Below are 20,449 nucleotides of genomic sequence, written 5' to 3'. Positions count from 1 at the left end.
CACACACACACACACACACACACAGACATCTCACTCGACACACACACACGTACACAAATCTCCCTCGACACACACACACACAAGTCTCCCTCGACACACACAAATCTCACTCGACACACACACACAAATCTCACTCGACACACACACACACACACAGACATCTCACTCGACACACACACACAAATCTCACTCGACACACACACACACACAGACATCTCACTCCACACACACACACACACACACACAAATCTCCCTCGACACACACACACAAATCTCACTCGACACAAACTCGCACAAATCTCACTCGAGACACACACACAAATCTCACTCGACACACACACACACACACACAGACATCTCACTCCACACACACACACACACAAATCTCCCTCGACACACACACACAAATGTCCCTCGACACACACATATCTCCCTCGACACACAAACAAATCTCCCTCGACACACACACACAAATGTCCCTCGACACACACAAATCTCACTCGACACACACACACACAAATCTCACTCGACACACACACACACACACACAAATCTCACTCAACACACACACACAGAAATCTCACTCGACACACACACACACAAATCTCACTCGACACACACACAAATCTCACTCGACACACACACACACATACAAATCTCACTCGACACACACACCCACACACAAATCTCACTCGACACACACACACACACAAATCTGACTCGACACACACACACACACAAATCTCACTCGGCACACACACAAATCTCACTCGACACACACACACACACAAATCTCACTCGACACGCACCCAAATCTCACTCAACACACTCACACACAAATCTCACTCAACACAGGCACACAATCTCACTAGACACACACACACAAATCTCACTCGACACACACACACACACACAAATCTCACTCAACACACACACACACAAATCTCACTCGACACACACAAATCTCCCTCAACACACACAAATCTCACTCGACACACACACAAATCTCACTCGACACACACACACACAAATCTCACTCGACACACACACAAATCTCACTCGACACCCACACACACAAATCTCACTCGACACACACACACAGACATCTCACTCCACACACACACACACACACGCACAAATCTCCCTCGACACACACACCCAAATGTCCCTCGTCACACACAAGTCTCCCTCGACACACACAAATGTCACTCGCCACACACACACAAATCTCCTCCACACACACACACACACAAATCTCACTCAACACACACACACACACACACACACAGACATCTCACTCGACACACACACACATGTACACAAATCTCCCTCGACACACACACACACAAATCTCCCTCGACACACACAAATCTCACTCGAGACACACACACAAATCTCACTCGACACACACACACACACAGACATCTCACTCGACACACACACACAAATCTCACTCGACACACACACACACACAGACATCTCGCTCCACACACACACACACAAATCTCCCTCGACACACACACACAAATCTCCCTCGACACACACACAAATCTCACTCGACACACATACACACAAATCTCACTCCACACACACACACACAAATCTCACTCAACACACACACACACACAAATCTCACTCGACACACACACACACAAATCTCACTCGACACACACACAAATCTCACTCGACACACACACAAATCTCACTCGACACACACACAAATCTCACTCGACACACACACACACAAATCTCACTCAACACACACACACACAAATCTCAGTCGACACACACACACACACACACACAAATCTCCCTCGACACACACACACAAATGTCCCTCGACACACACAAATCTCCCTCGACACACACAAATGTCACTCGACACACACACACACAAATCTCACTCCACACACACACACACACACACAAATCTCACTCAACACACACACACACACAAATCTCACTCGACACACACACATACAAATCTCACTCGACACACACACCAATCTCACTCGAGACACACACAAATCTCACTCGACACACACACAAATCTCACTCGACACACACACACACACAAATCTCAATCGACCCACACACACAAATCTCGCTCCACACACACACAAATCTCACTCGACACACACACACACACAAATCTCACTCGACACACACACACACACAAATCTCACTCGACACACACACACACACAAATCTCAATCGACCCACACACACAAATCTCGCTCCACACACACACAAATCTCACTCGACACACACACACACAAATCTCACTCGACACACACACACACAAATCTCACTCGACACACACACACACAAATCTCACTCAACACACACACACACAAATCTCACTCGACACACACACACACACACACACAAATCTCACTCGACACACACACACACACACACACAAATCTCACTCCACACACACACACACACACACAAATCTCACTCAACACACACACACACACAAATCTCACTCGACACACACACATACAAATCTCACTCGACACACACACCAATCTCACTCGAGACACACACAAATCTCACTCGACACACACACAAATCTCACTCGACACACACACACACACAAATCTCAATCGACCCACACACACAAATCTCGCTCCACACACACACAAATCTCACTCGACACACACACACACACAAATCTCACTCGACACACACACACACAAATCTCACTCGACACACACACAAACACACACACAAATCTCACTCAACACACACACACAGAAATCTCACTCGACACACACACACACAAATCTCACTCGACACACACACACACACAAATCTCAATCGACCCACACACACAAATCTCGCTCCACACACACACAAATCTCACTCGACACACACACACACAAATCTCACTCGACACACACAGACACAAATCTCACTCGACACACACACACACAAATCTCACTCAACACACACACACACAAATCTCACTCGACACACACACACACACACACACTCAAATCTCACTCGACACACATCACACACAAATCTCACTCGAGACACACACACAAATCTCACTCGACACACACGCACACACACAGACATCTCACTCGACACACACACACAAATCTCACTCGACACACACACACACACACAGACATCTCACTCGACACACACACACAAATCTCACTCCACACACACACACACACAAATCTCCCTCGACACACACACACAAATCTCACTCGACACAAACTCGCACAAATCTCACTCGAGACACACACACAAATCTCACTCGACACACACACACACACACACACAGACATCTCACTCCACACACACACACACACACACACAAATCTCCCTCGACACACACACACAAATGTCCCTCGACACACACAAATCTCCCTCGACACACACACAAATCTCCCTCGACACACACACACAAATGTCCCTCGACACACACAAATCTCACTCGACACACACAAATGTCACTCGACACACACACTCACACACACAAATCTCACTCAACACACACACACAGAAATCTCACTCGACACACACACACACAAATCTCACTCGACACACACACACACACACACACAAATCTCACTCAACACACACACACAGAAATCTCACTCGACACACACACACACAAATCTCACTCGACACACACACAAATCTCACTCGACACACACACACACATACAAATCTCACTCGACACACACACCCACACACAAATCTCACTCGACACACACACACACACAAATGTGACTCGACACACACACACACACAAATCTCACTCGACACACACACAAATCTCACTCGACACACACACACACACAAATCTCACTCGACACGCACCCAAATCTCACTCAACACACTCACACACAAATCTCACTCAACACAGGCACACAATCTCACTAGACACACACACACAAATCTCACTCGACACACACACACACACACACAAATCTCACTCAACACACACACAAATCTCACTCAACACACACACACACAAATCTCACTCGACACACACAAATCTCCCTCAACACACAAATCTCACTCGACACAGACAAATCTCACTCGACACACACACAAATCTCACTCGACACACACACACACAAATCTCACTCGACACACACACACACAAATCTCACTCGACACCCACACACACAAATCTCACTCGACACACACACACACACAGACATCTCACTCCACACACACACACACACACACACGCACAAATCTCCCTCGACACACACACCCAAATGTCCCTCGTCACACACAAGTCTCCCTCGACACACACAAATGTCACTCGCCACACACACACAAATCTCCTCCACACACACACACACAAATCTCACTCAACACACACACACACACAGACATCTGACTCGACACACACACACACGTACACAAATCTCCCTCGACACACTCGCACAAATCTCACTCGAGACACACACACAAATCTCACTCGACACACACACACACACACACAGACATCTCACTCCACGCACACACACACACACACACAAATGTCCCTCGACACACACAAATCTCCCTCGACACACACACAAATCTCACTCGACACACATACACACAAATCTCACTCCACACACACACACACACACAAATCTCACTCAACACACACACACAAATCTCACTCGACACACACACACACAAATCTCACTCGACACACACACAAATCTCACTCGACACACACACAAATCTCACTCAACACACACACACACACAAATCTGAGTCCACACACACACACACACACACACACAAATGTCCCTCGACACACACACACAAATGTCCCTCGACACAAACAAATCTCCCTCGACATACACAATAATGTCACTCGACACACACACACACACACACACACAAATCTCACTCAACACACACACACACACAAATCTCACTCGACACACACACACACACAAATCTCACTCGACACACACACAAATCTCACTCGACACACACACAAATCTCACTCGACACACACACAAATCTCACTCGACACACACACACAAATCTCAATCGACCCACACACACAAATCTCGCTCCACACACACAAATCTCGCTCCACACACACACAAATCTCACTCGACACACACACACAAATCTCACTCGACACACACACACACAAATCTCACTCGACACACACACACACAAATGTCACTCAACACACACACACACAAATCTCACTCGACACACACACACACACACAAATCTCACTCGTCACACACACACACACACACAAATCTCACTCGACACAGACACACACAGATCTCACTCGACACACACACACACACAAATCTCACTCAACACACACACACACACAAATCTCACTCAACACACACACAGACAAATCTCACTCAACACACACACACACACAAATCTCACTCAACACACACACACACACAAATCTCACTCGACACACACACACACAAATCTCACTCGACACAGACACACACAGATCTCACTCGACACACACACACACACAAATCTCACTCAACACACACACACACACAAATCTCACTCGACACAGACACACACAGATCTCACTCGACACACACACACACACAAATCTCACTCGACACAGACACACACAGATCTCACTCGAAACGCACACACACAGAAATCTCACTCGACACACACACACACAAATCTCACTCGACACACACACAAATCTCACTCGACACACACACACACATACAAATCTCACTCGACACACACACCCACACACAAATCTCACTCGACACACACACACACACAAATCTGACTCGACACACACACACACACAAATCTCACTCGGCACACACACAAATCTCACTCGACACACACACACACACAAATCTCACTCGACACGCACCCAAATCTCACTCAACACACTCACACACAAATCTCACTCAACACAGGCACACAATCTCACTAGACACACACACACAAATCTCACTCGACACACACACACACACACAAATCTCACTCAACACACACACAAATCTCACTCAACACACACACACACAAATCTCACTCGACACACACAAATCTCCCTCAACACACACAAATCTCACTCGACACACACACAAATCTCACTCGACACACACACACACAAATCTCACTCGACACACACAGAAATCTCACTCGACACCCACACACACAAATCTCACTCGACACACACACACACAGACATCTCACTCCACACACACACACACACACGCACAAATCTCCCTCGACACACACACCCAAATGTCCCTCGTCACACACAAGTCTCCCTCGACACACACAAATGTCACTCGCCACACACACACAAATCTCCTCCACACACACACACACACACACACACAGACATCTCACTCGACACACACACACACGTACACAAATCTCCCTCGACACACACACACACAAATCTCCCTCGACACACACAAATCTCACTCGAGACACACACACAAATCTCACTCGACACACACACACACACAGACATCTCACTCGACACACACACACAAATCTCACTCGACACACACACACACACAGACATCTCGCTCCACACACACACACACAAATCTCCCTCGACACACACACACAAATCTCCCTCGACACACACACAAATCTCACTCGACACACAAATCTCACTCCACACACACACACACAAATCTCACTCAACACACACACACACACAAATCTCACTCGACACACACACACACAAATCTCACTCGACACACACACAAATCTCACTCGACACACACACAAATCTCACTCGACACACACACAAATCTCACTCGACACACACACACACAAATCTCACTCAACACACACACACACAAATCTCAGTCGACACACACACACACACACACACACAAATCTCCCTCGACACACACACACAAATGTCCCTCGACACACACAAATCTCCCTCGACACACACAAATGTCACTCGACACACACACACACAAATCTCACTCCACACACACACACACACACACAAATCTCACTCAACACACACACACACACAAATCTCACTCGACACACACACATACAAATCTCACTCGACACACACACCAATCTCACTCGAGACACACACAAATCTCACTCGACACACACACAAATCTCACTCGACACACACACACACACAAATCTCAATCGACCCACACACACAAATCTCGCTCCACACACACACAAATCTCACTCGACACACACACACACACAAATCTCACTCGACACACACACACACACAAATCTCACTCGACACACACACACAAATCTCAATCGACCCACACACACAAATCTCGCTCCACACACACACAAATCTCACTCGACACACACACACACACACACTCAAATCTCACTCGACACACATCACACACAAATCTCACTCGAGACACACACACAAATCTCACTCGACACACACGCACACACACAGACATCTCACTCGACACACACACACAAATCTCACTCCACACACACACACACACACACAAATCTCCCTCGACACACACACACAAATCTCACTCGACACAAACTCGCACAAATCTCACTCGAGACACACACACAAATCTCACTCGACACACACACACACACACACACAGACATCTCACTCCACACACACACACACACACACACAAATCTCCCTCGACACACACACACAAATGTCCCTCGACACACACAAATCTCCCTCGACACACACACAAATCTCCCTCGACACACACACACAAATGTCCCTCGACACACACAAATCTCACTCGACACACACAAATGTCACTCGACACACACACTCACACACACAAATCTCACTCAACACACACACACAGAAATCTCACTCGACACACACACACACAAATCTCACTCGACACACACACAAATCTCACTCGACACACACACACACAAATCTCACTCGACACACACACAAATCTCACTCGACACACACACACACACACACACAAATCTCACTCAACACACACACACAGAAATCTCACTCGACACACACACACACAAATCTCACTCGACACACACACAAATCTCACTCGACACACACACACACATACAAATCTCACTCGACACACACACCCACACACAAATCTCACTCGACACACACACACACACAAATCTGACTCGACACACACACACACACAAATCTCACTCGACACACACACAAATCTCACTCGACACACACACACACACAAATCTCACTCGACACGCACCCAAATCTCACTCAACACACTCACACACAAATCTCACTCAACACAGGCACACAATCTCACTAGACACACACACACAAATCTCACTCGACACACACACACACACACAAATCTCACTCAACACACACACAAATCTCACTCAACACACACACACACAAATCTCACTCGACACACACAAATCTCCCTCAACACACAAATCTCACTCGACACAGACAAATCTCACTCGACACACACACAAATCTCACTCGACACACACACACACAAATCTCACTCGACACACACACACACACACAAATCTCACTCGACACCCACACACACAAATCTCACTCGACACACACACACACACAGACATCTCACTCCACACACACACACACACACATGCACAAATCTCCCTCGACACACACACCCAAATGTCCCTCGTCACACACAAGTCTCCCTCGACACACACAAATGTCACTCGCCACACACACACAAATCTCCTCCACACACACACACACAAATCTCACTCAACACACACACACACACAGACATCTCACTCGACACACACACACACGTACACAAATCTCCCTCGACACACTCGCACAAATCTCACTCGAGACACACACACAAATCTCACTCGACACACACACACACACACACAGACATCTCACTCCACGCACACACACACACACACACACAAATGTCCCTCGACACACACAAATCTCCCTCGACACACACACAAATCTCACTCGACACACATACACACAAATCTCACTCCACACACACACACACACACAAATCTCACTCAACACACACACACACACAAATCTCACTCGACACACACACACACAAATCTCACTCGACACACACACAAATCTCACTCGACACACACACAAATCTCACTCAACACACACACACACACAAATCTGAGTCCACACACACACACACACACACACACACACACACACAAATGTCCCTCGACACACACACACAAATGTCCCTCGACACAAAAAATTTCTCCCTCGACATACACAATAATGTCACTCGACACACACACACACACAAATCTCACTCAACACACACACACACACAAATCTCACTCGACACACACACACACACAAATCTCACTCGACACACACACAAATCTCACTCGACACACACACAAATCTCACTCGACACACACACAAATCTCACTCGACACACACACACAAATCTCAATCGACCCACACACACAAATCTCGCTCCACACACACAAATCTCGCTCCACACACACACAAATCTCACTCGACACACACACACAAATCTCACTCGACACACACACACACAAATCTCACTCGACACACACACACACAAATGTCACTCAACACACACACACACAAATCTCACTCGACACACACACACACACACAAATCTCACTCGTCACACACACACACACACAAATCTCACTCGACACAGACACACACAGATCTCACTCGACACACACACACACACACATCTCACTCAACACACACACACACACAAATCTCACTCAACACACACACAGACAAATCTCACTCAACACACACACACACACAAATCTCACTCAACACACACACACACAAATCTCACTCGACACAGACACACACAGATCTCACTCGACACACACACACACACAAATCTCACTCAACACACACACACACACAAATCTCACTCGACACAGACACACACAGATCTCACTCGACACACACACACACACAAATCTCACTCAACACACACACACACACAAATCTCACTCGACACACACACACACACACAAATCTCACTCGACACACACAAATCTCACTCGACACACACACGCACACAAATCTCACTCGACACACACACACACACACAAATCTCACTCGACACACACACACACAAATCTCACTCGACACACACACACACACAAATCTCACTCGACACGCACACAAATGTCACTCAACACACACACACACAAATCTCACTCAACACACGCACACAATCTCACTAGACACACACACACAAATCTCACTCGACACACACACACACACAAATCTCACTCAACACACACACAAATCTCACTCAACACACACACGCACACAAATCTCACTCGACACACAAATCTCCCTCAACACACACAAATCTCACTCGACACACACAAATCTCACTCGACACACACACACAAATCTCACTCGACACACACAGACATCTCACTCGACACACACAAATCTCCCTCGACACACCCACACACAAATCTCCCTCGACACACACAAATCTCACTCGACACACGCACACAAATCCCACTCGACACACACACACACAAATCTCACTCGACACACAAATCTCACTCGACACACACACACAGACATCTCACTCCACACACACACACACAAATCTCACTCAACACACACACACACACACAGATATCTCACTCCACTCACACACACACAAACACACACACAAATCTCCCTCGACACACACACGCAAATGTCCCTCGACACACACAAATCTCACTCGACACACACACACACAAATCTCACTCGACACACACACACACACACAAATCTCACTCAACACACAGACACAGAAATCTCACTCGACACACACACACACACACAAATCTCACTCGACACACACACACACAAATCTCACTCGACACACACACACACACAAATCTCACTCGACACACACACACACACAAATCTCACTCGACACACACACAAATCTCACTCGACACACACACACACACAAATCTCACTCGACACGCACACAAATCTCACTCAACACACACACACACAAATCTCACTCAACACAGGCACACAATCTCACTAGACACACACACACACAAATCTCACTTGACACACACACACACACAAATCTCACTCAACAAACACACAAAACTCACTCAACACACACACACACAAATCTCACTCGACACACACACACACAAATCTCACTCGACACACACAAATCTCCCTCAACACACACAAATCTCACTCGACACACACACACACACAAATCTCACTCGACACACACACACACAAATCTCACTCGACACACACACACACAAATCTCACTCGACACACACACACACAAATCTCACTCGACACACACACACACACAGACATCTCACTCCACACACACACACACACACACGCACAAATCTCCCTTGACACACACACCCAAATGTCCCTCGTCACACACAAATCTCCCTCGACACACTCAAATGTCACTCGCCACACACACACACAAATCTCACTCCACACACACACACAAATGTCACTCAACACACACACACACACACAGACATCTCACTCGACACACACACACACGTACACAAATCTCCCTCGACACACACACACACAAATCTCCCTCGACACACACAAATCTCACTCGACACACACACAAATCTCACTCGACACACACACACACACAGACATCTCACTCCACACACACACACACAAATCTCACTCGACACACATCACACACAAATCTCACTCGAGACACACACACAAATCTCACTCGACACACACACACACACACAGCCATCTCACTCGACACACACACACAAATCTCACTCGACACACACACACACAGAGACATCTCACTCCACACACACACACACACACACACACACAAATCTCCCTCGACACACACACACAAATCTCACTCGACACACACACACACAAATCTCACTCGAGACACACACACAAATCTCCCTCGACACACACACAAATCTCACTCGACACACACACAAATCTCACTCGACACACACACAAATCTCACTCGACACACACACAAATCTCACTCGACACACACACACACAAATCTCACTCAACACACACACACACAAATCTCACTCGACACACAGACACACACACAAATCTCACTCGACTCACACACACACACACAAATCTCACTCGACACACACACACAAAACTCACTCGACACACACACACACACAAATCTCACTCGACACACACACACACACAAATCTCACTCGACACACACACACGCACACAAATCTCACTCGACACACACACACACAAATCTCACTCGACACACACACAAATCTCACTCGACACACACACAAATCTCACTCGACACACACACAAATCTCACTCGACACACACACACACAAATCTCACTCAACACACACACACACAAATCTGAGTCCACACACACACACACACAAATCTCCCTCGACACACACACACAAATGTCCCTCGACACACACAAATCTCACTCGACACACATACACACAAATCTCACTCCACACACACACACACAAATCTCACTCAACACACACACACACACAAATCTCACTCGACACACACACACACAAATCTCACTCGACACACACACAAATCTCACTCGACACACACACAAATCTCACTCGACACACACACAAATCTCACTCGACACACACACACACAAATCTCACTCAACACACACACACACAAATCTCAGTCGACACACACACACACACACACACACAAATCTCCCTCGACACACACACACAAATGTCCCTCGACACACACAAATCTCCCTCGACACACACAAATGTCACTCGACACACACACACACAAATCTCACTCCACACACACACACACACACACACAAATCTCACTCAACACACACACACACACAAATCTCACTCGACACACACACATACAAATCTCACTCGACACACACACCAATCTCACTCGAGACACACACAAATCTCACTCGACACACACACAAATCTCACTCGACACACACACACACACAAATCTCAATCGACCCACACACACAAATCTCGCTCCACACACACACAAATCTCACTCGACACACACACACACACAAATCTCACTCGACACACACACACACACAAATCTCACTCGACACACACACACACACAAATCTCAATCGACCCACATACACAAATCTCGCTCCACACACACACAAATCTCACTCGACACACACACACACAAATCTCACTCGACACACACACACACAAATCTCACTCGACACACACACACACAAATCTCACTCAACACACACACACACAAATCTCACTCGACACACACACACACACACAAATCTCACTCGACACACACACACACACAAATCTCACTCGACACACACACACACACAAATCTCACTCGACACAGACACACACAGATCTCACTCGACACACACACACACACAAATCTCACTCGACACAGACACACACAGATCTCACTCGACACACACACACACACAAATCTCACTCAACACACACACACACACAAATCTCACTCGACACACACACACACACAAATCTCACTCGACACACACAAATCTCACTCGACACGCACACACACAAATCTCACTCGATACACACACACACAAATCTCACTCGACACACACACACAAATCTCACTCAACACACACACACACAAATCTCACTCGACACACACACACACAAATCTCAGTCAACACACACACACACAAATCTCACTCGACACACACAAATCTCACTCGACACACACACACACAAATCTCACTCGACACACACACACACAAATCTCCCTCAACACACACACAAATCTCACTCGACACACACACACACACACACAAATCTCACTCGACACACACACACACACACACACAAATCTCACTCGACACACACACACACACAAATCTCACTCGACACACACACACACAGATCTCACTCGACACACACACACACACAAATCTCACTCGACACAGACACACACAGATCTCACTCGACACGCACACACACACAAATCTCACTCAACACACACACACACACAAATCTCACTCGACACACACACACACACACAAATCTCACTCGACACACACAAATCTCACTCAACACACACACACAAATCTCACTCGACACACACACACACACACAAATCTCACTCGACACACACAAATCTCACTCGACACACACACACATACAAATCTCACTCGGCACACACACACAGACATCTCACTCCACACACACACACAGACATCTCACTCCACACACACACACACACACACACACACAAATCTCACTCAACACACACACACACAGACATCTCACTCCACTCACACACACACACACACACACACACATCTCCCTCGACACACACACACAAATGTCCCTCGACACACACACACACACAAATCTCACTCGACACACACACACACACAAATCTCACTCAACACACACACACAGAAATCTCACTCGACACACACATACACAAATCTCACTCGACACACACACAAATCTCACTCGACACACACACACACACATACAGATCTCACTCGACACACACACCCACACACATATCTCACTCGACACACACACACACACAAATCTGACTCGACACACACACACAAATCTCACTCGACACACACACAAATCTCACTCGACACACACACACACAAATCTCACTCGACACGCACCCAAATCTCACTCAACACACACACACACAAATCTCACTCAACACAGGCACACAATCTCACTAGACACACACACACAAATCTCACTCGACACACACACACACACACAAATCTCACTCAACACACACACAAATCTCACTCAACACACACACACACAAATCTCACTCGACACAGACAAATCTCACTCGACACAGACAAATCTCACTCGACACACACACAAATCTCACTCGACACACACACACAAATCTCACTCGACACACACACACACAAATCTCACTCGACACACACACACACAAATCTCACTCGACACACACACACACACAGACATCTCACTCCACACGCACACACACACACACACGCACAAATCTCCCTCGACACACACACCCAAATGTCCCTCGTCACACACAAGTCTCCCTCGACACACACAAATGTCACTCGCCACACACACACAAATCTCACTCCACACACACACACAAATCTCACTCAACACACACACACACAAATCTCACTCGACACACACACACACACACAAACAAATCTCACTCGACACACACACACACACAAATCTCACTCCACACACACACACACACAAATCTCACTCAACACACACACACACACACACAGACATCTCACTCGACACACACACACACGTACACAAATCTCCCTCGACACACACACACACAAATCTCCCTCGACACACACAAATCTCACTCGACACACACACACAAATCTCACTCGACACACACACATAGACATCTCACTCCACACACACACACACACACTCAAATCTCACTCGACACACATCACACACAAATCTCACTCGAGACACACACACAAATCTCACTCGACACACACGCACACACACAGACATCTCACTCGACACACACACACAAATCTCACTCGACACACACACACACACACAGACATCTCACTCGACACACACACACAAATCTCACTCCACACACACACACACACAAATCTCCCTCGACACACACACACAAATCTCACTCGACACAAACTCGCACAAATCTCACTCGAGACACACACAGAAATCTCACTCGACACACACACACACACACACAGACATCTCACTCAACACACACACACACAGAAATCTCCCTCGACACACACACACAAATGTCCCTCGACACACACAAATCTCCCTCGACACACACACAAATCTCCCTCGACACACACACACAAATGTCCCTCGACACACACAAATCTCACTCGACACGCACAAATGTCACTCGACACACACACTCACACACACAAATCTCACTCAACACACACACACAGAAATCTCACTCGACACACACACACACAAATCTCACTCGACACACACACAAATCTCACTCGACACACACACACACAAATCTCACTCGACACACACACAAATCTCACTCGACACACACACACACACACAAATCTCACTCAACACACACACACAGAAATCTCACTCGACACACACACACACAAATCTCACTCGACACACACACAAATCTCACTCGACACACACACACACATACAAATCTCACTCGACACACACACCCACACACAAATCTCACTCGACACACACACACACACAAATCTGACTCGACACACACACACACACAAATCTCACTCGACACACACACAAATCTCACTCGACACACACACACACACAAATCTCACTCGACACGCACCCAAATCTCACTCAACACACTCACACACAAATCTCACTCAACACAGGCACACAATCTCACTAGACACACACACACAAATCTCACTCGACACACACACACACACACAAATCTCACTCAACACACACACAAATCTCACTCAACACACACACACACAAATCTCACTCGACACACACAAATCTCCCTCAACACACAAATCTCACTCGACACAGACAAATCTCACTCGACACACACACAAATCTCACTCGACACACACACACACAAATCTCACTCGACACACACACACACAAATCTCACTCGACACCCACACACACAAATCTCACTCGACACACACACACACACAGACATCTCACTCCACACACACACACACGCACAAATCTCCCTCGACACACACACCCAAATGTCCCTCGTCACACACAAGTCTCCCTCGACACACACAAATGTCACTCGCCACACACACACAAATCTCCTCCACACACACACACACAAATCTCACTCAACACACACACACACACAGACATCTCACTCGACACACACACACACGTACACAAATCTCCCTCGACACAAACTCGCACAAATCTCACTCGAGACACACACACAAATCTCACTCGACACACACACACACACACACAGACATCTCACTCCACGCACACACACACACACACACAAATGTCCCTCGACACACACAAATCTCCCTCAACACACACACAAATCTCACTCGACACACATACACACAAATCTCACTCCACACACACACACACACACAAATCTCACTCAACACACACACTCACACACAAATCTCACTCGACACACACACACACAAATCTCACTCGACACACACACAAATCTCACTCGACACACACACAAATCTCACTCAACACACACACACACACAAATCTGAGTCCACACACACACACACACACACACACACACACAAATGTCCCTCGACACACACACACAAATGTCCCTCGACACAAACAAATCTCCCTCGACATACACAATAATGTCACTCGACACACACACACACACACACACACAAATCTCACTCAACACACACACACACACAAATCTCACTCGACACACACACACACACAAATCTCACTCGACACACACACAAATCTCACTCGACACACACACAAATCTCACTCGACACACACACAAATCTCACTCGACACACACACACAAATCTCAATCGACCCACACACACAAATCTCGCTCCACACACACAAATCTCGCTCCACACACACACAAATCTCACTCGACACACACACACAAATCTCACTCGACACACACACACACAAATCTCACTCGACACACACACACACAAATGTCACTCAACACACACACACACAAATCTCACTCGACACACACACACACACACACAAATCTCACTCGTCACACACACACACACACAAATCTCACTCGACACAGACACACACAGATCTCACTCGACACACACACACACACAAATCTCACTCAACACACACACACACACAAATCTCACTCAACACACACACACAGACAAATCTCACTCAACACACACACACACACAAATCTCACTCAACACACACACACACACAAATCTCACTCAACACACACACACACACAAATCTCACTCGACACACACACACACAAATCTCACTCGACACAGACACACACAGATCTCACTCGACACACACACACACACAAATCTCACTCAACACACACACACACACAAATCTCACTCGACACAGACACACACAGATCTCACTCGACACACACACACACACAAATCTCACTCAACACACACACACACACAAATCTCACTCGACACACACACACACACACAAATCTCACTCGAGACACACAAATCTCACTCGACACACACACGCACACAAATCTCACTCGACACACACACACACACACAAATCTCACTCGACACACACACACACAAATCTCACTCGACACACACACACACACAAATCTCACTCGACACGCACACAAATGTCACTCAACACACACACACACAAATCTCACTCAACACACGCACACAATCTCACTAGACACACACACACAAATCTCACTCGACACACACACACACACAAATCTCACTCAACACACACACAAATCTCACTCAACACACACACGCACACAAATCTCACTCGACACACAAATCTCCCTCAACACACACAAATCTCACTCGACACACACAAATATCACTCGACACACACACACAAATCTCACTCGACACACACAGACATCTCACTCGACACACACACACACAAATCTCCCTCGACACACCCACACACAAATCTCCCTCGACACACACAAATCTCACTCGACACACGCACACAAATCCCACTCGACACACACACACACAAATCTCACTCGACACACAAATCTCACTCGACACACACACACAGACATCTCACTCCACACACACACACACAAATCTCACTCAACACACACACACACACACACAGATATCTCACTCCACTCACACACACACAAACACACACACAAATCTCCCTCGACACATACACGCAAATGTCCCTCGACACACACAAATCTCACTCGACACACACACACACAAATCTCACTCGACACACACACACACACACACACAAATCTCACTCAACACACAGACACAGAAATCTCACTCGACACACACACACACAAATCTCACTCGACACACACACACACAAATCTCACTCGACACACACACACACACACAAATCTCACTCGACACACACACACACACAAATCTCACTCGACACACACACAAATCTCACTCGACACACACACACACACAAATCTCACTCGACACGCACACAAATCTCACTCAACACACACACACACACAAATCTCACTCAACACAGGCACACAATCTCACTAGACACACACACACACAAATCTCACTTGACACACACACACACACTAATCTCACTCAACAAACACACAAAACTCACTCAACACACACACACACAAATCTCACTCGACACACACACACACAAATCTCACTCGACACACACAAATCTCCCTCAACACACACAAATCTCACTCGACACACACACACACACAAATCTCACTCGACACACACACACACAAATCTCACTCGACACACACACACACAAATCTCACTCGACACACACACACACAAATCTCACTCGACACACACACACACACAGACATCTCACTCCACACACACACACACACACACGCACAAATCTCCCTTGACACACACACCCAAATGTCCCTCGTCACACACAAATCTCCCTCGACACACTCAAATGTCACTCGCCACACACACACACAAATCTCACTCCACACACACACACAAATGTCACTCAACACACACACACACACACAGACATCTCACTCGACACACACACACACGTACACAAATCTCCCTCGACACACACACACACAAATCTCCCTCGACACACACACAAATCTCACTCGACACACACACACACACACAAATCTCACTCAACACACACACACAGAAATCTCACTCGACACACACACACACAAATCTCACTCGACACACACACAAATCTCACTCGACACACACACACACAAATCTCACTCGACACACACACAAATCTCACTCGACACACACACACACACACAAATCTCACTCAACACACACACACAGAAATCTCACTCGACACACACACACACAAATCTCACTCGACACACACACAAATCTCACTCGACACACACACACACATACAAATCTCACTCGACACACACACCCACACACAAATCTCACTCGACACACACACACACACAAATCTCACTCGACACACACACACACACAAATCTCACTCGACACACACACAAATCTCACTCGACACACACACACACACAAATCTCACTCGACACGCACCCAAATCTCACTCAACACACTCACACACAAATCTCACTCAACACAGGCACACAATCTCACTAGACACACACACACAAATCTCACTCGACACACACACACACACACAAATCTCACTCAACACACACACAAATCTCACTCAACACACACACACACAAATCTCACTCGACACACACAAATCTCCCTCAACACACAAATCTCACTCGACACAGACAAATCTCACTCGACACACACACAAATCTCACTCGACACACACACACACAAATCTCACTCGACACACACACACACAAATCTCACTC

Source organism: Mustelus asterias, chromosome 8 (assembly GCF_964213995.1).
Source record: "Mustelus asterias chromosome 8, sMusAst1.hap1.1, whole genome shotgun sequence".
Taxonomy (NCBI): Eukaryota; Metazoa; Chordata; class Chondrichthyes; order Carcharhiniformes; family Triakidae; genus Mustelus; species Mustelus asterias.
The sequence above is the reverse complement of the archived record's forward strand: the minus strand, read 5'-3'. Positions refer to the sequence as shown.